Source organism: Stegostoma tigrinum, chromosome 4 (assembly GCF_030684315.1).
Source record: "Stegostoma tigrinum isolate sSteTig4 chromosome 4, sSteTig4.hap1, whole genome shotgun sequence".
NCBI classification, from domain to species: Eukaryota; Metazoa; Chordata; class Chondrichthyes; order Orectolobiformes; family Stegostomatidae; genus Stegostoma; species Stegostoma tigrinum.
In genome coordinates, this window is record NC_081357.1 from 118,537,055 (window position 1) to 118,561,140 (window position 24,086).

The 24,086-nt window shown below is 41.8% G+C and overlaps 1 long non-coding RNA gene across 1 annotated transcript in view; it reads right to left on the minus strand.

The window, feature by feature from the left end:
- Window positions 1-23,692: 23,692 nt before the first annotated feature.
- The window catches only part of LOC125452882 (uncharacterized), a 112,505-nt gene continuing 112,111 nt past the window's right edge, over window positions 23,693-24,086 (minus strand). The window contains exon 3 of the long non-coding RNA XR_007247623.1: window positions 23,693-23,854. This is a non-coding gene — a long non-coding RNA (uncharacterized LOC125452882). The remainder of the gene's footprint in view (window positions 23,855-24,086) is intronic.

The following is a 24,086-nucleotide window of genomic DNA, read 5'->3' on the forward strand; positions in this document are numbered from 1 at the left end:
GAGGAAGAACAGGTTAGGGAGGCAGAGACAGGTTGGACTGGTGTTGGGATGCAGTGGGTGGAGGGGAAGAGCTGAGCTGGTTGTGTGGTGCAGTGGGGGTAGGGGACGAACTGGGCTGGTTTTGGGATGCAGTGGGGGAAGGGGAGATTTTGAAGTTGGTGAAGTCCACATTGATACCATTGGGCTGCAGGGTTCCCAAGCGGAATATGAGTTGCTGTTCCTGCAACCTTCGGGTGGCATCACTGTGGCACTGCTGGAGGCCCATGATGGACATGTCATCTAAAGAATGGGAGGGGGAGTGGAAATGGTTTGCGACTGGGAGGTGCAGTTGTTTATTGTGAACCGAGCGGAGGTGTTCTGCAAAGCGGTCCCCAAGCCTCCGCTTGGTTTCCCCAATGTAGAGGAGCCACACCGGGTACAGTGGATGCAGTATACCACATTGGCAGATGTGCAGGTGAACCTCTGCTTAATATGGAAAGTCATCTTGGGGCCTGGGATAGGGGTGAGGGAGGAGGTGTGGGGGCAAGTGTAGCATTTCCTGCGGTTGCAGGGGAAGGTGCCGGGTGTGGTGGGGTTGGAGGGCAGTGTGGAGTGAACAAGGTAGTCATGGAGAGAGTGGTCTCTCCGGAAAGCAGACAGGGGTGGGGATGGAAAAATGTATTGGGTGGTGGGGTCGGATTGTAGATGGCGGAAGTGTCGGAGAATGATGCGTTGTATCCGGAGGTTGGTGGGGTGGTGTGTGAGAATGAGGGGGATCCTCTTTGGGCGGTTGTGGCGGGGGCGGGGTGTGAGGGATGTGTTGCGGGAAATACGGGAGACGTGGTCAAGGACGTTCTCGACCACTGTGGGGGAAAGGTTGCGGTCGTTGAAATGCTTGGGCATCTGGGATGTGCGGGAGTGGAATGCCTCATCCTAGGAGCAGATGCAGCGGAGGCGGAGGAATTGGGAATAGGGGATGGAATTTTTGCAGGAGGGTGGGTGGGAGGAGGTGTATTCTAGGTAGCTGTGGGAGTCGGTGGGCTTGAAATGGACATCAGTTACAAGCTGGTTGCCTGAGATGGAGACTGAGAGATCCAGGAAGGTGAGGGATGTGCTGGAGATGGCCCAGGTGAACTGAAGGTTGGGGTGGAAGGTGTTGGTGAAGTGGATGAACTGTTCGAGCTCCTCTGGGGAGGAAGAGGCGGCGCCGATACAGTCACCAATATAACGGAGGAAGAGGTGGGGTTTGGGGCCTGTGTAGGTGCGGAAGAGGGACTGTTCCACGTAACCTACAAAGAGGCAGGCATAGCTGGGGCTCATGCGGGTGCCCATGGCCACCCCCTTAGTCTGTAGGAAGTATGATTCATTTCTTTTTTATCATGTATTTATTAAAATGGCACCAGATTATGGTGACTTATACACATTATACTGTACTTTTACCCTTGGGGTCCTTGTCTCTCCTACCAAGAGAATCATCTTCTCAACATTCACTCTGTCCAGGCCAAATCAGTTTTCTGTAAGTTTCATTAGATCCCCTCTCATCCTTCAAAACTCCAATGAGTATAGCCCCAGAATCCTCAAATGTCCCGCCCATGTTAAGCTTTTCATTCCTGGGCCCATTCTCATGAAATTCCTCTGAACCCGCTCCAGTGTCACTATATCCTTCCTGAAATATGTGGCCCAAAACTGCACATAATACTCCAAATGTGGCCTGACCAGAGCCTTATAAAGCCTCAGTACATCCCTGCTTTTATATTCAAGTCCTCTCAAAATAAATGTCAACATTGCATTTGCCTTCCTGGCTACTGACCCAACCTGCAAGTTTTCCTTGAGAGAATCCCGGACTAGAACTCTCAAGTCTCCTTGCACTTCAGAGTTCTGAATTTTCTTCCCGTTTAGAAAATAGTTCATGCTTTTATTTTTCTTACCAATGTGCATGACCTCACACTTTCCCACATTGTACTCCATCTGCCACTTCTTTGCCCACTAACCTAACCTGTCCACATCCTTCTGCAGCATCCCCACATCCTCAATACTACCTGTACCTCCACCTATTTTTGTATCATCTGAAAACTTAACACCATGGGCCCTATTCCTACTCAGCAGCATCCTGTGCGACACCTTATCAAAGGTCTTCTTGAAGTCCAGGTAGAGAACGTCCATTGGCTCTCCTTGGTCTACCCTGCGCATTACTTTCTCAAAGAATTCTCACAGATTTATCAGGCATAACCTTCCCTTGATGAAACCATGCTGACTTTTCCCTATTTTACTATATACTTCCAAATACTCAGAAATCTCACCCTTCACAATGGACTCCAAAATCTTACCCACGAATGTGGTTAGGCTAATTGGCCTGTAATTTTACATCTTTTGCCTTACTCCCTTTTTAAGCAGTGGTGTCACATTAGTGATTTCCCAGTCCTCTGGGACTCTCCCTGACTCAAGCGATTCATGAAAGATCACCACTATGCTTCAACTATTTCTTCAGATATCTCCTTTAGAACTCTGGGGTGTAGTCCATCTGGTCCAGATGACTTGTCCACCTTCAGGCCAATCAGTCTTACTAGCACCTTTTCCTTGGTGATGGCCACCATACTCAGCTCTGTCCCCTGACTCTCTTGCATTACTCCCAGAAACTCCTGCCATTACTGTTCCACTGTCTTTACTGCTAGGCTCCTCTTCCAGTCAATTCTGCTCTGCTCCTCCTCCATACCCCTGTAGTCCCCTTTATTCAGCTGTAATACTGTTACCTCTGATTCTGTATTCTTCCTCTCAAATTGCAGAGTAAATTCTATCATATAATGATCACTACTTCCTAAGGGTTCCTTTACCTTATGCTCCCTTATCAAGTCTGCCTCATTGGACAACATTAAATACAGTATTAGAGATAACAAGATGTAGAGCTGGATGAACACAGCAGGCCAAGCTGCATGAGAGGAGCGGGAAAGCTGATGTTTTGGGTCTGGACCCTTCTTCAGAACCAGGCCCAAAACGTCAGCTTTCCTGTTTCTCTGATGCCACTTGGCCCGCTGTGTTCATCTAGCTCTACATCTTGTTTTCTCAGATTCTCCAGCATCGGCAGCTCCCACTATCACTAAATCCAGTATTGTCTGTTCCCTTCTGGGCTCCACCATGAGCTGCTCCAAAAAGCCATCTCGTAGACATTCCACAAACTCCTTCTTTTGCAATCCACTACCATTGTGATTTTCCCAGTCCACCTGCATATTCACATTCTCCCATAATCACAGTGACTTTGTCTTTCTTATGCACCTTTTCTATCTCCTGGTGTATCTTGCGCCCCAGCTCCTGACTACTGTTTGGAGACCTGTACACAACTCCAACTATGTCATTTTTAACCTTTATGGTTCCTCAATTCTACCCACATAGATTCTACACCATATGACCCTACTTTGTTTCTTCCTATTGATTTAATTTCATTTCTCACTAATAAGGCAACCCTACGCCCTTAGCCCACTTTCCTATCTTTTTGATAGGATGTATATCCTTGGATATTCAGTTCCCAAACCTGATACCCTTGCAGCCACGTCTCTGTGATGCCCACCATGTCATAACTGTCAATTTTGATCTGTGCCACTAGCTCATTTACCTTATTCCTTATTCTGTGTGCATTCAGGTATAACACCTTCAGCCCTGTATTAACTGTCCCACTACTCATTGTCATTCATTTATTCAGTGTGCTTGAAGTTTGTTTGCTAGCACTTTCCAAACACTGTGTCCTATTTGTGTCTGTGCTGGAGACTTTAATAACCTCTCCTGAGTTCTCCTTCCTTCTCATATCTTTCATATTTTTCCTTGTACTTGAATCCACCACTACAGATGTTAACCTGCTGCTTTGTTTCCTCGTGGGGCAAGTTTTATCATCCCCTTCTCCCCCACCTACTTTCTAGTTTAAAGTCTTGTTGACCAGCCTATTTACCCTTCTCTCTAGAACATTTGTCCCTGCATGATTCAGGTGGAGATTGTTTCATCAGTACAGATCCCTCCTGTTCTAATACTGATGCCAGTGCCACATGAAGAGGAACCCCTCTTTCCTGCACCACTCTTTTAGCTACATGTTTACTTCCCTTATTCTCATGCCCCTGTGCCAATTAGCACATGGCTTGGGCAGTAATCCAGAGATATTTGGTAGTGAGATGCCCAAAACGTGACTTATGTACTTTATGTCTGTTTGGATAAATTCTTAAGCTCTTGGACTCCTCAGAGAGCTGGGGTAACTACATTTAGAGTGGTGGGTATCTTTCCAGAGAGGTAAAATTTAATTCGCTGAATGGCTATATTACAAAGTTAGGCCAACAGTGTGGGTTCAATTCGGCACTGGCTGAGTTTACTGTAAGGAATTCTCTTTAGTAACCTTGTTGTTTGCCCGAGGCAACATAACCATTATGTTAAACAACTATCAGTTGTATCTTTATCATAAGAAAGCAGCCCTATGGTCTGCTAAGACTATGGAAACTTTCCTTTTATATTGACATACAACCGTTTTTACTTAAAATTGCACCAGCGCATATTCCACATTATTACAGGCTAAACATACAATTTCAAATGATGGTTATATGCAACATGTTAACTTCAAAGCAGCTCTAAAACATGTAACAATTTGACTCAAAACATCACCATAATTCCAAGCAAGCTGCAAATTGTAGCCAGACAGTAGCAAGGAAATTATTCTTTTTCATTGATTAAAGATTGTACACAAGCAATTCAACTAAACAATTTTTGCAAATAATATTTCAGCTGAAAAAATCAAAGATTATTATGGTATTAGACCCAAAAGTACATATTTCGAAAAAATGAAGAAAATACATTGGCATGCATCCTTGTCTAAGAAAGGTAGCCACTCTATAATTTATCATTTTCCTTTTGTATCAACACAAAGTAGGTGCAGTGTGATGTTTTACCAAGTCTGTATTGATTTGATGGTATTACAATATCAATGAGGCAGTAATAGGTGTTCCAGTATACTTCATGGAATTTCATTCTTCCAAACCTATGACAGTTTATTTTAAAATTGATATTATGTGATTCCACTTTCTATTTATCTATGGTATTCCATTTCTCTGGCTGCCTACTGGCTTTGCATCATCTGTTCAATTCTACTTTCCGTCATAGTGTTTAATTTTCTGATGATTTATTGGGGTTTTTCTGACTTGTCACGTTGCTAACAGTCAGCTGGATCGTACGCATCCTAATCATTGATGGGACAATAGCATTCGAATACTTAGGTTCTTCATGCTTTGAAGAGATTTTTTTTACGTGCACCTTGACATTGACAAATGCATTCAGAATGGTTTTGAAAATATATATTCTGTTTTGCTCATCAAAGAAAGGAAAACTAACACATTTAACAAAAACAAAGGTACGTTCAGGACTTGTAACTATTTTATGAACTATCCAAAACATGTACATGAAGGATCTAATGCAGAACACAAGATAACAAAGTGTGAAGCTGGATGAACACAGCAGGCCAAGCAGCACCTCAGGAGCACAAAAGCTGACGTTTCGGGCCTAGAACCTTCTTCAGAAAGAAGGGTCTAGGCCCGAAATGTCAGCTTTCCTGTTCCTATGGTGCTGCTTAGCCTGTTGTGTTCATCCAGCCCGACACCTTGTCATCACCTGAAACAATTAGTACCACGATTGTGACAATTAGTGAGCACAGGGATCAGCTCACAACCTCAGCAGACTTTTGCAGAAACTCTGTCAATAAATGGTTTAAGTATTCTTTAATTTTACTGGCAATACAGATATTATCAAATCAAGTTCTTGAACGGCTCTGGAGCAGGTGGGATTTGAACCAGGCTTACCTGGCTGAGGGGTAGGAACATTATAATTGTACCCCAACTGCCTAAACATTCTGACAACACACAGCCTCAGTCACCATCTGTTCTTCCCATCATGTTTGATTAAGCTTGTCTGATCACAAGTGCAGTTTGATGACATTAGCCTGTTGAGGGAGCTGGTGCCTCATAACTCAGAGTAAATTCTAGAGAGATGCTTGACATGCTACCTCTCTCTGTGACTGCGCTGGCAACTTGTGGATAAGAAAACTTTAATCTTTTTGTATGAATCTAATTATGTTTTCAGTTAGCATTTAATTGAAACCTTCAATTTAAATTCTAACATTCCTAACCTCCAGTAGAATATTGACAAGGTGTGGAGTGAGTGACAAACAGTTATAGAATATTATCATTTATTGGAATCTGCCAATTCAAAATAGAGGCAGATGGATTTTTGGTCAATTCTGTGAGCGTCCTTTTTAAAAAAAAAGACTCATAAAGTTATTAAAACTGTGATCATCAACAGTTTTCCAAGGAGGCACGATCCAATTAACAAAGGCTTGGATGGGAAGGAACTCAAGGTTGGATAGGAAGGAATTTGTTAAGTGCATTCAGGAAAACTTTCTCAATCAATACCAGGGAAGGGTGAAAATTTGCCCTCCTCTTGGGAAATAAGACAGGGCAAGGAACTGAGGTGTCAGTTGGGGAGCACTAATGGGACCAGTGACTATAATTCTATTAGATTCAAAATAGTTATGGAGAAGGAAATATCTAAATTTAGGCAAGGCCAATTTTGATGACATAGGGAAGGAACTGTCAAAGGTCGACTGGGGGAGGCTGTTCATAGCTAAAGGAACATTTTGCAAGTGGGAGACTTTTAAAAGTAAGATGATGAGAGTTCAGGGCCAGCATGTTCCTGTTAGAGTGAAAGGCAAGGCTGGCAGGAGTAGGGAATGCTGGATGAGGCTCTTGTCAAAAAAAAGCATATGTGACATGTAGGTATCTGGGATCACGTGAATCCCTTGAGAAATAAAGAGGATGTAGGAGTACACTTCAGAGGGAAATCAGGAGGGCGAATACTTTTTTTTAACTTATCTGCCAAAGACAGCTTTGGCAGATAAGATAAAGGAAAATCCAAAGAGATTCTATCAGTGCACTAAGGGCAAAAGAGTAATCAGGGAGAGAATAAGCCCCTTAAAGATCAAATAAGTCTTCCATGTGTGGAGCCACGGGAGATGGGTGAGATTCTAGATGAATATTTCTCATCACTATTTACTGTAGCAAAAGACAGGAAAGCTAGGGAACTCAGTGAAGTGAAAATGATGTCTTGAAAAGCATCGACATGACAGAAAAGGAGGTGCTGGAGGTCTTAAAATGCATAAAGGTAGATAATTCCCTGGGACCTGATCAAGTGTATCCCAGGACATTATGGGAATCTAGGGAAGACATTGTGAGTGCCCTAGTGGAGATATCTGTATCATTGACAGCCACACGTGGAGGATGTTTAATGTTGCGCCATAATTTGAGAAAAGCTGCAAGGAAAAGCCAGGGAACTATAGATGCCAATGGTGGATAAATTGTTGGAGGGGGTTCTCACAGACAAGATGAACATGCATTTGGAAAGACAATAGTAGTAGAGGGCTGTTGTTCAGACTGGAGGCATGTGACCGACAGTGTGCCTCAAGGAACGATGCTGGGTCCACTATTGTTCTTCATTTATATAAATGATTTGGATGAGAACATAGGAGGCATGGTTAGTAAGTTTGTGGATGGTACCAGAATTTGCACAATAATGGATAGCGAAGAATGTTATCTAAACGATCTTGATCAACTGGGTAAAGAATGGTAAATGGAGTTTAATTCAGATAAATACAAAGTGTTACATTGTGGGTAAGAAAAACCAGGGCAGGGCTTACACAGTTAATGAGGGCCCTGGGGAGTGTTGATGAACAGAAAGACCTCAGGGTGCAGATGTATATGTTCTTGAAAGTGGCACGAAAGCAAGGTGATGAAGAATGCATTTGACACACTTGCCTTCGCTGTTCACAGTGTTCAGTACAGGAGGTGGGATGTTGTGTTACAGCTGTATAAGATTTTGGTGATTTGGAGTGTTGAATAAAATTCTGGTTACCCAGCTAGAGGAAGGATGCTATGGCAACTGGAAAGGGTGCAAAAAGGATTTACGAGAATGTTCCTAAAGCCAGAAGTCTTAAGTTAAAGGAGAGCTTGGATAGGCTGGGATGGTTTTCCTGGAGAATAGGAGGCTGAGAAGTGACCTTATAGAGTTTTATAAAATCATGAGGGGCTTAGTTAAGATGAATAACCCAGGTCTTTTCCCCACAGTATGGCAGTCCAAAACTAGAGGACATAGGTTTTAGGTGAGAGGAGAAAAGTTTAAACGGGACCTGAGCATTAATGATTCCAGGCAGAGGGTGGTGCATGTATGGAATAAGCTGCTAGAGGAAGTGTTGAACAGCCTTTAAAGATATTTTAATAAGTACACAAATAAGAAAGGTTTAGAGGGATATAGGCCAAATGCAGCCGAAAGGGACTAGTATGGTTTACGAAACCTGGCCGGTGATGAATGAGTTGGGCCAAAGGGTCTGTTTCCATGTTGTATAACTCCATGACTCTATGTCTGGGTGGGCAGCTGGTGTACAAATAGGTAAAATACTTATGCTGTTTGGTTTTTGAAAGAAAGAAAAAACAGACCAAGGTTATGAGATTTGGTTTTGACTTCAGGGCAGAAGGTTCAAGATTTCAGTGCGAGTTGATGCATCGGCTTTAACTCCCAAGCTTTAGCAATTGCCCTACTCAGTTGGAAAATAACAAAGTAATTCTTTTGTTGAGGGAAGGTGGGAGACAAATCAAGAAGCTACAGGCTGGTTTGCTTTACATGTGCCATTGGGAAAATGTTAGAAAGTATTATCAAAATTATAGTGGGGTACCTGGATACCTTCAGATTAATCAGGCAGAGTCAACATGATTTTGTGAAAGGGAAATCATGTTTAAACAACCAGTTAGGGTTCTTGTCTGACTGTAACATATCCCAGTTATGAAGGAACACTGATAGACATACAGTACGTAAACTTCTAGAAAGTGTTTGATAAAGAACCGCACCAAAAGTTGTTGTGGAAAGTGAAAGGTCATGGTGTGGAAGAGCGAATGGTGCAGGCAAATATTGATATGAAGAAAAGATTAGCTGGTTAGCTGGCTTACAAACAGCACAGAGTGGATTTAGAGATAATAGGAACTGCAGATGTTGGAGAATCCGCGATAACAAGGTGTTGGATGAACACAGCAGGCCAAGCAGCATCAGAGGAGCAGGAAAGCTGACGTTTCGGGCCTAGACCCTTCATCAGAAATGGTGATCATCAGAAGTCTGATGAAGGGTCTAGGCCCAAAACGTCAGCTTTCCTGCTCCTAAGATGCTGCTTGGCTGCTGTGTTCATCCAAACTACACCATGTTATCATAGAGTGGGTATAAAATGTTTTATTTTCTGGTTGGGAAGATGTAGTAAGTGATGCCTCACAGGGATCAGTGTTAGCATCTGAAATATTTTACAATTTTTCTAAATTGCCTGCATGAAAGGACAAAAAATATGATTTCCACATTATTGATAACACAAAAGATAAGATTTAAGCTGGAAAGACATCAGGAGGCTACTAAAATATAAATAGGTTAAGTGAGATACAGAGGAATTTGGGTGCCTTGGTGTATGTGACAAGGATATCATGCAGGTTCAGCAAGTAATTAGGAAATATAAAGAGCTACTAAAATGTTATCAATTATTGCAAATATTAATTGAGAGATAGGCGGCATTAGGTCTTACCTCTCATTGGATTCTCCCAGATGCAGGCATTATTATGAACCTATCATGGCACCCAGTGACCAATGAATGAGACCCACCAACCAGGAAGGGATTCAATTTCCTCAATGTCCAATTGGTTTATGACCACAATAAGTGGCTCCTCTTAAAAGCACCATGGATGGTGGAAATCTGAAAACAAAAAAAATAGTGCTGGAGAAGCTCAGCAGGTCTGGCTGAGATCAGCTTAGACCCGAAATGTCAACCTTCCTGCTCCTCTGATGCTGCTTGGCATGCTGTGTTCATCCAGCTCTACACCTTGTTATCTCCATTATCTATCGTTTGGATCTATGAAGTCCAACATTAGATATTTTCTGATGGATGTTCATGGTATATTGTTATTATTTAGTTCTTGGGTTTGAAAGTTGAGAAATGATTATAGCTTTAAGTTTGATTTATATTTCTGTATTCTGTCTTCAGAACCAGAAACAGAGATGTGCTTTTTGAGTTTCATTTTAGAATATGTGTAAGTGATACAGGTTGGTATCAATTGCACTACGTAGCCATCAGAGCACACAGTGGCCAAACAGCGAGATCCACCAGTAGGCAGGGTTTCCATTTTCTTCATGTCCAACTGCTTCCTATTATTTAAGTATCTTCAGTGTTGAAATGATTTCAGGCACAATTTCACTTGTATATATTAATACTCAATCCACGTCACAACTATCCAATTCACCAGGCTTATTTGATTCTCCCTAATTCACTCCTTCTTCATGAACTTTCAAGGTTAAAATAAACTAACCTAATGTTTCTACTTTCAAACATCTTGACTAAGCAGGTACAGAGACCATAATCTTTCAGGTAGTTCTTTTAACATTAATGATTTATTTCACCTTTACCTTCTGGTTCAATTTTCTGTCTGTCATTTTACATCTAACATAACTCTTTCTGTAGATTGTGCTTTTTTTTCCCCTGACTCTGTTGACTGTAGCTTCAGCTTCAATGGAAGCTTCACTCTGGGTTATTTTCAGCTGAAAGTCTCCTGATAGTAGTGACGTGTGTTATGATAAATAAACAAATGAAAAGTCACCAGTTTGTAAGTCAATGGTATTGTGAAAGCAGTTATTTTCAATTTCTATCTAAAGTTTAATTAACAAGAACATTTAACAATTTGTACTGTGCATTCTGCAGCTAAGCTGATGCAAGCACACAGAATGCTGGAGAAACTCAGCAGGATTGGCAGTAACTGTGGAGACAGAAACATAGTAAATATTTTGAGTCCAGTATGACTCTTCTTCAGATGATGGAGGAACTCTTGTGTGTTTCATCTCATTCATTCTCATGCAAGTTGAAAACTACTGAACAGAATGAGGCCAGTGATCAAAAAGCCTCCTCTGGGAACCCAGAAGTGATAACCAAGCTATGAAAAATATCAAGAGTGCTGTTAGGTGTTCGTTTGGTTCATTGGAAATGCCGCAACATCCTTTGAATCACAATGAACAGCTGTTGCCATTTAAATTCTGCTACATCAAATACTCCTCTGCCATGATTACAGATGGCCATTTCCAATGCCATGATCCTTTTCTTTACTTGAGGTAATTGACGATTACACTGTTTCCTTATTTGACCCTTCCCAATAAAGTGGGTTTCTTCGAGGTAAAATAACCAAAGGACTGCAGATGCTGGAAATCTGGAACAAAATTCTGTAGTGATTGTAATGAGGTTAACCCAGGGAAGTGTGAAAAGGCCAAACACAACATTCCGCCAAGCAAGAGAGGCAGTTTACTTCGGGAACAAGGTTTGGTGTAAGGATCATGAAAATGGCCCCGCATAGGTAACGTGCATTGTCAACACGAGGTCAGGGTGAGTGATCTATAAAGTTTGACCGAGTGTGACTGTCCTGAACATGAATGGTAGACCAAATGCAAGTAGCGATCGTGACTTGCCCTTGGAAGGGCTCACCTGCTCCATCAAGCATTGTCGCGAATTCAGAATCCAAGATGGACATGAGAAACATAACCACCTCAACGCCTTTACTGCTGGAAGAAGGAAGTGAAATTCTGCCAAGGTGCTCCTGGCCTAAGAGGCAAGCTCCTGTGCATAACACACTGCCTGTATTATACACTGAGTCAGAGAAACTTGACCTGGTGCTAAAATGCCCCAGGAGGCTGTCTAAGAAAAAGAACTCAGAGGGTGGGGACATAGTGATTGTAACAATGTCAGCCAGCTAGACATCATGGAATATGAGTTCCTTGATTGGGAGTGTTACTTTGGTCCAGTCAGGGAGCCCTGGATGACATTTAAAAAGAGAAGTGTCAGAGATGCTGATGCTGGTAGCTGACTCTAATTGGGGCATTATTAACGTCAAGGCCTATTCATGTGTAAATAAAGGGTGACCTGGTGATGGATGCTTGCTTCTGCAGATTTATTTCTAAACCAGTTCTGGAAAAGGGTTACCAGACCCAAAATGTTAACTCTGCGCCTTCTCACAAATGCTGTCAGACCTGCTGAGTTCCTCCAGCAATTTCTGTTTTAGCTTCTCTTAGACTTTCTAACAAAATCTTCCTGAAATGTTAGTCTTGTAGATCATGGCTAACATTTTCAAGTTCCTAGTGTGGTGATAAAAATGCAATAGGGTTAAATTAATCACGTGAGAGGTCAAACATCAGATTCTCATCAGCGCGATAAATCTCAGTGATTGTTCTCCACCTCCAGGAGAAGCCAATCTGCCTGTTTTTGCATCTCTTTAAAGCCAACATTTACTGGAATTAGCTTTCCTTTCCCAATTAGCTGCTATCTGATTGAGAAACATAGCATTTCAGAAACCTACCAGTGAAAAGAAGTTGCTAACATGGTGAGTTCCATGTCAGTAAGCAACTGTTGCTTTGTCCTCATGACAATACGGCATTAAAAGATGTTTACGCAGTCACTTCTCCACATAGAGTGGATGCATCCAAGTGGATCCAGCTCACACATTCTTCGCGGGCCATCTGCAAGCCAAGTGGAACAGGACTAAAGAGGGCCAGCCTCTGGCTTGAACTTTCATTGGAAAGGGCTTTATAAGGATAAGCGTATGGCACCACAAAAGTGGTAAAGGTGTGGCATTGTATGGCATGAAGTCGCAAAAGGAATGAAAGAAAAGATGGATAAGGTCAGAGAAAGAGCTCCAGTCATTCTAGGAGGGATGGTAGAGAGTTTTGTTGCAGTTTGTCAAGGAGTTCTCTGGTTAATGTTTAGGATGGTGCTGGATAGTCACTTTGTGGACATTTGCTCCAGCTAGGTCAGGGATCATCAGGAAAGCCAAGGCACAGGCAACTTGGATCAAGTTAGGGTTAAACCTTAGCAGGGACGATGGAAACTTTGTCTCAAGGGGTAAAAAGCAGTTTAAGACCCTCAGTATTGACAGTAATTGCTCGGAGACTAATTAGGGGTGGATGGTGGGTAACCAGGGCAACAAGGATAGTGAACTGATGAGAAAGGAACAAAATGACAGAGGGATAGTGGGCAGAGTGTGGGTTTGTCTTTATCCTGTGAGCAAACTGAAGCTGAAAATACTGAGCATCTTCCTATCTGTGCAACACTCTAATGGCCCAGAGTTAGGCACATTTCCACTGCACCACCACCATTTATAGAACAGTCCATCAATGTAGAAATGCCTGCAATCAAAATGGGAGGCATTTTATTGTTTCTAGAGTTCTACCTGATGACCCCCTAGATATTTGCCAATAAACCTGCACAGAGATTTTAAAAATATATTTTCTAATCAACCCATTCAGAGATGTCAGTACACAATTCTGGAGCAGGTGAGAGTTGACCACATGCACCCTGGGGCAGAGATAGCGGAATGATCACAAGAGCCCTCTAATTAACCAGGAGAAGGTTTGCAATCAACCTGTTCAGAGATGCTATTGCTTTGCTCTGAAACAGGTGAGACTTGAACCCAAGCCATCTGGCTTAAAGTTAGGGACACAACATGGCACCACAAGTGCCCTTACACTAGCAATTCCCCCAGGATTTGAGCCTACAATTTTCTGATAACATCACGAACCAAACTGGAGTTGGACATCTTTATCCATTAAACCATGCAAGTGTGGATAGATAATTAGGTGCTGTTGCCCTCAACTGTTGCTTTGCCAGCTCCTCAGTGCTTGGCGAATCATACTCATTTTTCGAAGGTTTCAGTGGAAACATACTTCCCACTCACCCAAGCCTTGGCTTGCTATCATTTAATGGACAACTTCTAAAAGGAAAACATTTTCAGAGTGGTTGATTTAATTAGGATTCCAAAGCAAAGGCTAAATAGACAGAAAGCCTTTGTAATTCTTCTTAGAATTTGGAAATTGCTTCATTTGAAAGTAAAAACTCTGTGCAGACTTCAATTAATTTCAATTGATATTTTTAATTGTAAGAACTGAGTTGATGAAATGAAAGCTTTTTGTTATTAAAGGATGGCACAGATATCTTTGGGAATGCTGGCCTTGATAATGCAATTGAGATGGAGAGGGCACCGTAGATGGAGAGACACAAGTGGTAAGAAAGAAATTTCATTTTTTTTGTACATAATTGGCAATAAATTGCTGTTGTCTTGTAGTGATGGACCTCTTTATTTAGTCCAGTTGCTGTGAAGATATGACATTACCTTACTCTGACCAGACGGTAGGGCTGCCCTCTCATTGCAAAGAGTGACTGGTGGTGGTTTAACCTGAGGGTTGCCACACTTCAGGAAATGGGAGAGAGGGAGAATGACAGTCCTTCATGGTAACCTGAACCCACACACAGTTGGCACTACACTGCATCACAAACTGGCTGGCCAGCCAACTGAGCTAAACAACCTCTTGATGATATAGAGACATTTTCATTTGCTCACTTACCACTGCCCATAGCTTGCAGAAGTAGTCATTCCTGAGGTGTAACAAAAACTAAATTACTCGAATGCTCTGCAAGACTCCATTAGATTTACCCTGACATCTAAACAAAACTTCAGAACACTAATGCATTGATCTAATATGCTTCTTATAGCCTAATGGGCTTCATTGTATTTATTCTCTGGATGTCATACTGGCATCTTTCTCTAGTATTACAGGACATATTTCTCATCACTAGTCAACCACACCAAAACTTAGTTTTGAGTTTTTAGAACTGAAACAATGGGTTGTTGTATGATAAAAACATATAACTTCCTACCAAGCACGTGTCAACATGTGATTAGTGTCCTGGCCGAGTTGGACATTGACAGAATTAAGTTTGTTTCCACTGAATGATTGTCGTATGGAGCTTCAAAGTCCAATGGCATTTTGTCAATTGCTTCCTCGAACTGTGGAAATTACCCCTGCTGATTGAATTGGATTTCTGATACTGTGGGCATTTTTGACCTAATCTGCCCATCAAGAAGCTGTAGGGATTGGGATGGGGTTCTGTGGGTAATACTGGTTGTACACCTCATGTGATTTTTGCTCTCCAGTGAACTTTCCCATCCAGATCCTAGTCTGAAATGACTTTCTTTTCTTTAAGTTTCCATTAAGAACTTAGTGAACTCGAAAGGCTATCTGAGGGGAGCAGCAACTTTCTGTGGTTCTAAGTTAATAAATTTGGCAAAGGTTGCACACTTTGATGAGGCTACAAGTGATTTCATCCTCCCATCAAATTTGACAGTCCTCAGGCAGGAGTTAGCAAATGTCTAAGTGGGCAGAAATTGCAATTTTCTCGGGAACTAAAGGGTAAAGAATTCTAGGTACTTATAGGTTTGCATGCTTTGAAAAAAGGTAGTCACATGTAAAAAGCAAACATTTCCGAAGTTGTTTCACTCTTATCTCCTGCAACATGATCTTTCTTACTTCTTTACGCTCCTTCGCTTTACAACATAAGAAAGCCTTATTTTCTGTTGACTGGAATTTCTTCCATTGAGAATTGCATTTATTTTTATCATAAGTTGTGAGGGAAGTCTTCAACTGATGGGTGAAATTTCACAAAGTTTCAGGTATATTAACAAGATGTTAGTAGTTTGCTGAGTAACTTTCTGGAGATCAGGCTGAATCTGGCAAAAGAGAGAAAAGTGCAGTTAAAGTTTCAGTATGAAGGCTTATTATTGATTCTGACCAAACATCATGTGGTTTGAATCTTGTGTTTAACTCTGAGTTGCATAAAGTTTTTTTTTGCAATTGACTTTTGCCACTAGACACACCAGGCAAACCCACTGGACCTTGCTAACTCACATTGTTAACTACTTATTCTGCCCCTATAGCTTTCCTTGTGTCTTATCCTGGCCACATCTCATTAAGCAGCATGCCCAGAACAGCCAGCCACTCAGCAGATATTCCAGAATTCACTGATATTTTTTGTGCCTACAACATCTTTAAAAGCCCATGTGCACTTGACCAAGCACTGTCAATCTGGAGCTGCCCTGTACAGTTTGTGATGTTTGCCCCAGACAGGGCAAAAAGGAGGAAATTGCTCCCCTACCATGCAGGGGTGAAGCCGGAGATTCTGTTAGATGGGGCGCTACACAGACAGGACTTCCCCTTCCCCTTTCTCTTACCCTAGGACCAACAGGGGAGGCCACAATCCCAGACCATGCCAGCCTGGTTTAAGGTTGTGTCCCAGGTTAGTTCAATCTCAGACCCCATCTGGAGGAATGCACAGCAGAATAGGAAGAATGTCCATGCCCTTCTCCAATCCACCAGTAGCAAGTGCCACCGTCTTCTCTTTCGCTCACTCCATCCGTTACTGTACCCACCTCAGATTGTGCTCTACCACTCTCACTATTGCTTGCAACATCTTCCACCACTCACTGTCACCTACTTCAACCTCTGACATCATTGACCTCCATACCCTCTGTGCTGCCAAGTCATTTGCTCAGGCTACCTCTGCACCTGAACCAAAAGCAGGAGTTGTGCCATTCACTTCCATCTCTCTTAACACCTCCTTCTCACATGGCTCCTGCCTGCCTCCATTCCAGGAGGTAAACAGCATCCATTAGAGCAGAGAGGCTCAAGAAAGGTGATGGGCTGATTGTTCACTAAAAATGTCATGACTTATGTAGAGCATCCTGACTCTGACTGGCCCAAGTGCCTGACTGACTGACCACTTTCAAGACCCTGGGCTCATTTAGTTCATGGTGCTCAGAGTCCTATCAAATTCTTCCCATTGTTCAGATCATAGGGATAGGAAAGTAAGTTCATTCCCCCTCCTCCCTGCCCCACGCCGAGGCTGTAACAAGTTCTGCCTATTCTCACCTAAATCCTTATGACATTATCAGATGGATGGAGCTTAATGCAGACTTCAGCTTTGACCCTTTCAAAACCATTATTATTATAATTTTTAGAATTCCTACAGTGTGGAAACAGGCCCTTCGGCCCAACAAGCCTACACCGAACTACAGAGAACCCCACCCAGACCCATCTGCCTAATCTGCACATCCGTGAACACTACGGGCAATTTAGCATGGCCAATCCACCTACACTGCACATCTTTGGGCTGTGGGAGGAAACTGGAGCACCCGGAGGAAACCCACGCAGACACGGGGAGAATGTGCAAACTCCATGCAGACAGTCGCCCAAGGCTGGAATCGAACCCAGGTCCCTGGTGCTGTGAGGCATTATCTAGCTTCAACATTTCTTTTTGTTGTGTACACTGCCATCTTTGCAGTGTAAGGTTTCTTCTGAGGCTTGGATGGTCTTGTGGGAGACATTAAGTCATATTCTAGTCTAATGAGAGTCTTGTGGAGTCAACAAGATGTGGTTTATTGCATATCTATAACTACATATAAGTTCTAGGAATAGGATATACTTTAGTACACAGATCTGAGCAGACCTGGCCTTGGATTTGTTTCCTGTGAGGTTCTAATTTCTTCGAGCACCGAGTTCTCATGACAATAGCATAGTGGGTTGTGATTTTTATATTCAATCTTTTCTGTTCCTTCCAGAATCTCATGCATTACTTTCGTCAGTCTGCTTCAAGGCAGTTTCAGTCTGGCCATTTTCTAGTGTTGGTTTCAGCATTGGGAACGACAGGACCGAGATTGAAAGTGTTGAACTTCAGTGTGGTTACATAAAACTTTTTCACACATGAGCCGGCTGGAATGCACTGTCTCTCAGTGTGGTGGGGGAGTGTTTGATTAAGGCATTCAATCAGGCATTAGATGATTAAATAGTGAAATAGAAACAATCGCAGGCAATTGACATGAAGTCAAAATATTCAAAGCTGGAGCAGACATGATGGGTTAAATGACCTCTTTCTGCACCATGGTCTTTCTATGATTTCTGTATCTTTTGAAATAAATGGCCCAAAACTGCACAGAGAAAGATAGTCATCACATCAGTGTGGAATCTACCGAGTTGAAACATGTAATGGTTCACTATCCAGCATTTACAACTTTCTGATAGAATGTCTAGCTCAGAGTTAGTCAGAAACTTCAGAAGATTGTGACTATCTTACTTGCTATCCAATGTTAAAGGAATCAAAACCTGCACTTATCTCCAGGTAACCATTAACCTATTACTCCCCCACAGTATTCTCCACCCAGTCCTTCACCATGGACGCCTGGCATTCCCCACACCAGACCTGACTGAATCCCCGATTCCCATATACAATACACCAACTCGCCCATATTCCCCACGAACCCTAATCACTGACCTGACTCTAACTCAACTCCCCACCTCCCCAAATATTCAACCGCTCAGGTGTCATCTTACCCCAATTAGTATCAGGTGCTCTGTCACGAGCCCACCTGACTCCCCAACCTGTTCATCAACTTGTCTTACATGTTTACCTTCTCTTAGTCACCATGAAAGTGGCTTCAGAGCTTGTATATCTGGAATATGGCAGAAACTGTCATGAGAAAATGGGCATGATTTTTACTCCACTCCTGGCTACAAGGATTCCTGTACTACACTGGACTTTGGCTCAGAAAGCTCTGGGCTTGGACATTGCAGGGAACGCCCTCTAAAGTTTAGCCTTTTTGCATGAAATTCCGATCAGGGTTTCTGAATTTGACTGAAAGATCTGTTCCAATAAGCTTATCATCAATTTTGTGGGTAATTTGGAAGACACTGAGCTATTACAAGGATGTTAAAATGAGTTTTACAAGGTCGTTGCCAGTGTTCAGGGGTTTGAGGTACATGGGGCTGCTTAACAGGCTTGAGCTATTTTCATTGGAGAGTCAGAGGCTGAGGGATGACCTTACAGAGGTTTATAAATTGTGGAGAGCGTGGAGAGGTAAATAGACAAGGCCTTTTCCCTGGGATTGGAAGGTGGGGATCTGAAACTAAAAAGCATAGGTTATAGGTGAGAAGAGAAAGATTTAAAAGGGACCTAAGGGGCAACTTTTTCACACAGAGGGTGGTGTGTTTATGGAATGAGCTGCCACAGGCAGTGGTGGAAGGTGGGGAGGGTGGGGGTAGGCTACAATTACAGCATTTAAAAGGCATCTGGATGGATGTATGTACAGTAAGGGCTTGGAATGATATGGGCCAAATGTTGGCAAATGGGACTAGATTTATTTAGGATGCCTGGTCGGCGTGGGCAAGTTGGACTGAAGGATCTGTTTCCATGCTGTGTATCTTTATGTCTCTATGACTGTATGATTCTATTATGGTAAATTAGTATTGATGTTACGTTTTTCTTAAGTTTCTCTTCTAACATACAAAAGGATGCCAAGGGTCAGACCATAGCACACACGATCAAAATTAAAAACAGATTATTTCAGAGGTATAGAATCTTCCAGTCTAAACCAAGCCATAAAACTGTGCTGTGAACTTTCTGATCTCGGTGTGAAATTAATGTGGTGAGGCTGCTGAAAAGAAACTGCCTGACTGAGTTCCGTCTCTTTGGCATAATGCACTGGAAATCAAGCCCTATTATTGTGGGAATTATTGCAAAGGATGAAGATTTTTTTAAAAATCCAGAATTCCACAATTTACCTGTCTTCTACACCCAACTGACAAAAAGCAGGGACCAGGTTTCTGTACTTAACAATCATTATTTATCACAAAAAAATACATTCCAATCACAGGTAAACAGTTATGAATTGTGAGCACATAACTCCACCAGTTTAAGATCTAACCCACTTATAAAAATCCCTATGGTAAAAGCAGAAGAAAAAGAAACCATGGGTGTTATTGATAGAGAGAAAGGTAAGGAAGGCAGTGAGTGGTACCTGTCCACAACTTTGCTGATGACAGCATTGCTTCTTGATCATCTTTCTCTAGGTATTTGTTTGTGGGAGGCACAGAATGACTGGTTCCCATTATAAGGGTCTCTCAGTTATTAATCAAATGTCGCACTGCAGCAGCTAATGACAGTAAATAAATAGACTTGAGATGGTCTTTACTGGACGGCCAAAATGATTCCCGTCCTTCCAGAGAATTCAGTTGGCTTGTGACTCACATGTTCATCACTCAATCAGTTCAGTAGTCCTAAAGCAAATCTCATCATTGTTTGCAAATGTGTAGCTTTCGTCTTCAATAACTGGTCACTAGCTCACAGACAAATCAGCTACTTGATGTTGACTAAATCTTCCTTCATACACAGTCCCCGACTCCAGCTTGCCTGCAACCAGGCTTTCATTTCTGCTTGAACAGGCAGCTGTGTAAATAGCATTTATAATGAGTGTTAGGCTACTTACTTGTAAAATATGCAGCAATCCTTGAACAATCGTTAGTTTTTTTAAAGAGTTCTTTTCACATTTCAGTCCACAAATAAAACTACAGAAAAATAAGAAATAAGAACTTGAATTTTCCTCTGGCTAGACAGCTGTTAATCCAGTGTAGATGGGAGTTATGCATAGCGACTGTCGAATCCCTATCACAGCAGTCTCCAATGGAATTACCTACAAATCTGAATTTTCTATTGGGCAATTCCTCTACGCCTGGAATCTTTCAAAAGTCTCCATTGAAATTAGAGACTTTGGATCATCAAACTCCAGATTAACTATTTTGAAAACCCCATGCTTGCCTCTCACACACTCCCAGAAACAATCCCCCCCCACCACCAAACCTGACCCAACACTGTCCTAAACCCCCAGAACCAACACCCCCAAAACTGCTCTGCAACTGAACTCCTGTATTGCAGTAGAACCTCCTGTGCTTGTCATTCAAAGTTGTGACACAGCAACTCACCTCCCAACACATATTCTTCCCTTCCCCATTGTGCAGTTACATTTAGAATTCACTGTGTTCTGTATTCAATTCAATTTTCCAGTCATCAGTGTAGACACTAAGCCTTTTGAAATCCATTTGATAATTTCAACAACCTTCATATAGATGCTTAAAAATAGGAGAAGTAAAAATATCTTAATTAGGCCTGTGCTTGACTAGCAGGAGACAGATTTATGATGAAATTGAAGTGCTATGCTCTTAAGCATTTGCAATCAACTAAAGGGGCACGCACAATGTCCTAAGGTAAGACACTTATCTGCAATAAGCAGTTGGTAGGTGCAGGCTCCAAGATAAGTTGTGGACTTGGCTTATTCACCACCCACAGCCTGAATTGGCAAATTACCTGATTAATGTTAAAGCTTGGCTAAGTGTTCCTGTAATCATCCAGCAGAAGACAAACTAAAAACTGTTTTTTAAAAAAAAACCCTGGCTCGATCATCCATGTGAAAGACACAACATAAGCTGGAAGCTGCAATGAAAACTCTCACTTATTTCTAATCTTGCTAAACTGCCAGAAAATATCCTCAAAGGGTGAAATAGAATAGCCTTCTACATTTATGCATGTAACTGATTGACAGGAGACACACAGATTGAGTAAAATAATTCTATGCTTTCTTCCCCTGGTAGAACAATCCCTGAACATACGATGCTGAATATCTCTCTTAAAAATAAAGAGAATGAGGGAAAGGCTATGCAGAGAAGACAAACTTAAATCATGAAAACGTAAAATACCAGTAAGCTCAATGTTCAGCTCAAATTGGTTCTCCTGGCTTTGATAACCCTCGAGAAATGGTAATTTGTCCTATCCCCTTGATATTGTGGTCAATCTCCCTCCCACGTTATTTTACAAATCAGAAATCAGGAGCTCCCTGTAGAAATTCTACCATAAGATTGAACAAGTACTAGTATCATAAATTAAGTTATTAATACTCTGTTTGCATGGAGAATGGGTTGAGCAGAGGTTCATAGGGTTTTCACATGAAAAGTGATTATATTGACATTTTACTGAGTTGCTGGGCCATCATTGGTCCAGCTGCTTCAGTGAACTGCCTATCTGAATAACATAGGTTTAATTTAATTCTTTCATGTTGCCTGATTTAAGAACTCCTTCCACAATATCATCAGCATTTTGGCAGGCTGATTCCCTATGGGATCATCACATTGGCCACAGAATCTATAGAGGGCCCCGACCAGGAAATTTTGGCCCATAGGTCCTGATGAACCCTCTAAACAATTTAGCAGAAGCAAAATCAGAAAATGTAGGTCCATGATTCCTGAAACTTCATTCTGCATGAGCACTTTTACCTCGGGAAAAGAAGTGTATGTGGGGGGATTTTTCCTCTAGAGGCCAAGAATGGGGAGTTAATAGCAGATAGTAAGGAAATGGCAGATAAGTTGAACAAATATTTTTCTTTGGTTTTCACTTTGAATGCTACAAATATGTTCCAGTAACAGTTGCAAATCGAGAGGTGGAAAGAGGATCTTAGTGAAATTGCAATGACAAGAGAAGTGATACTGATCAAACGGATGGAACTGTGAGTGACATATTTCTGGGCCCAGTTAGATTTTATCTGAGGGTCCAAGATGTTGCTAATGACATTGAATGAGTTGGTGTCCAATTCTAAAACTGCTTATGTTCAGGAATGATTCGAGTGAACTAGAAAGTAGCAAATATAACTCCTCTAATTCAAGACGGGAAGGACTCACAAAAGAGGAAACTAGGCCAATTAGCTTGTCATCTGCTGTGAAGAAGGTGTTAGAATTGCTCAGTCATACAGCTGTGTTCTTCGAAAAACAAATGGCAGTTGGGATGAATGGGCATAGCTTCATAAAAGAGAAATCATATTAAACAAATTTGCTGGAGCCATTTTGAAGGAGTAACATACATCATGGATCAAAGAGATACTCTAATTGAGTTGTAATTGGATTTCTAGAAGGCATTTGATAAGGTGCCACATCAAAAGTTGTAACGAATAACGAAAAGTTATGGGATAGAGGGTAACATATTAGCATGGATAGAAGCAAAAACAGGAAATCGCTGAAAAAGCTCAGTAGATCTAGCAGCATCTGTGGAGAGAAACCAGAGTTAATATTTCGAGCCAAGTGATCCTTCCTCAGAACAGCTCTGAGCAAGGGTCACTCAACCTGAAACATTAATTTTGATTTTGCTCCTGCTGAGCTTTTCCAGCAATTTTTGTTTTTGTTTCAGGTTTACAGCATTCACAGTTTTTATTTTGCATGGATAGAGGATTGGCTGGCAGAAAACATGGAGTATTGTTAAAATATGGCAGCAGACAGCCAACCCAAATCAGTTTTTCTGCCTTTTTATTTGCAACACAGAGAAATTAAACCAGGCAAAGATCACTTGCCCCCACCAACCGAATAGTTACTCTCATGGCTCCTAACCAGACTTTTGAATAACCAGGCCCAGACTTTGCGAACAATTAATATCGCAAATTGATCTTGTAACTCAAACAAAATATTTAACAATTTATTAAATACAATGACTTTACTAGAGTAAAGAAAATAACAAGGTAATCTGATTAATGTCTATGCTTTAAACCTGGGACATTTGTTTTCAGCACCCACTCACTCAAAAGACAGATAGACAGACAGACAAGTAAAGTTAAGGGATAAAAAAAAGAAAGTATCAAAATTGGCAATAAAAGAACTGCAGATTCTGTAAATCAAAAACAAAAACAAAGTTTCTGGCAAAGCTCAGCAGGTCTGGCAGCATCTGTGAGGGAGAAAACAGAGTTAACGTTTCGGGTCCAGAGTTCTAGGAAGAATCACCAGCCCCAAAATGTTAACTCTGTTTTCTCCTTCACAGGTGCTGCCAGACCTGCTGAGCTTTGCCAGAAACTTTGTTTATTGTATCAAATTGCCAATATTCCTTAAAAACCTTTCACGATATGTTGTTTCACAGGCATAGATGTGGACTACCTCGTTGCTTTTCTGGAACTGCTGATCAGAATCACCTTTTTAGTTCACTCTGGTAAAGGGAGCGTTACTTCTGACTCAGCTTTCTACTCTTTGGGCTTCCAAAAGTTGTTGTGTGAGATTAGACAGGGAGCTTTCAAATATTCGTGCTGTGTTGTCAGCAGTCAAGTTTTTCCTCCTGGAAAACAGAGTTTTAAAAAATCAACTTCAAAACAACTGCTCTGAGAGATGGATCTGCTTTTTCCAATGCCTTAATTGCCATTTAACATATGCTGTCTGCTTGAATATGGGCTCTCTTCCAGACTTGTCAGAACCAATTTCCAGGTACTGACCTCATTAATAGCCAACTTCAGCCATTTGTTTAAACACAATACGCTTCCTGGGTTCCCTGTATCTATAGGAACCATTCT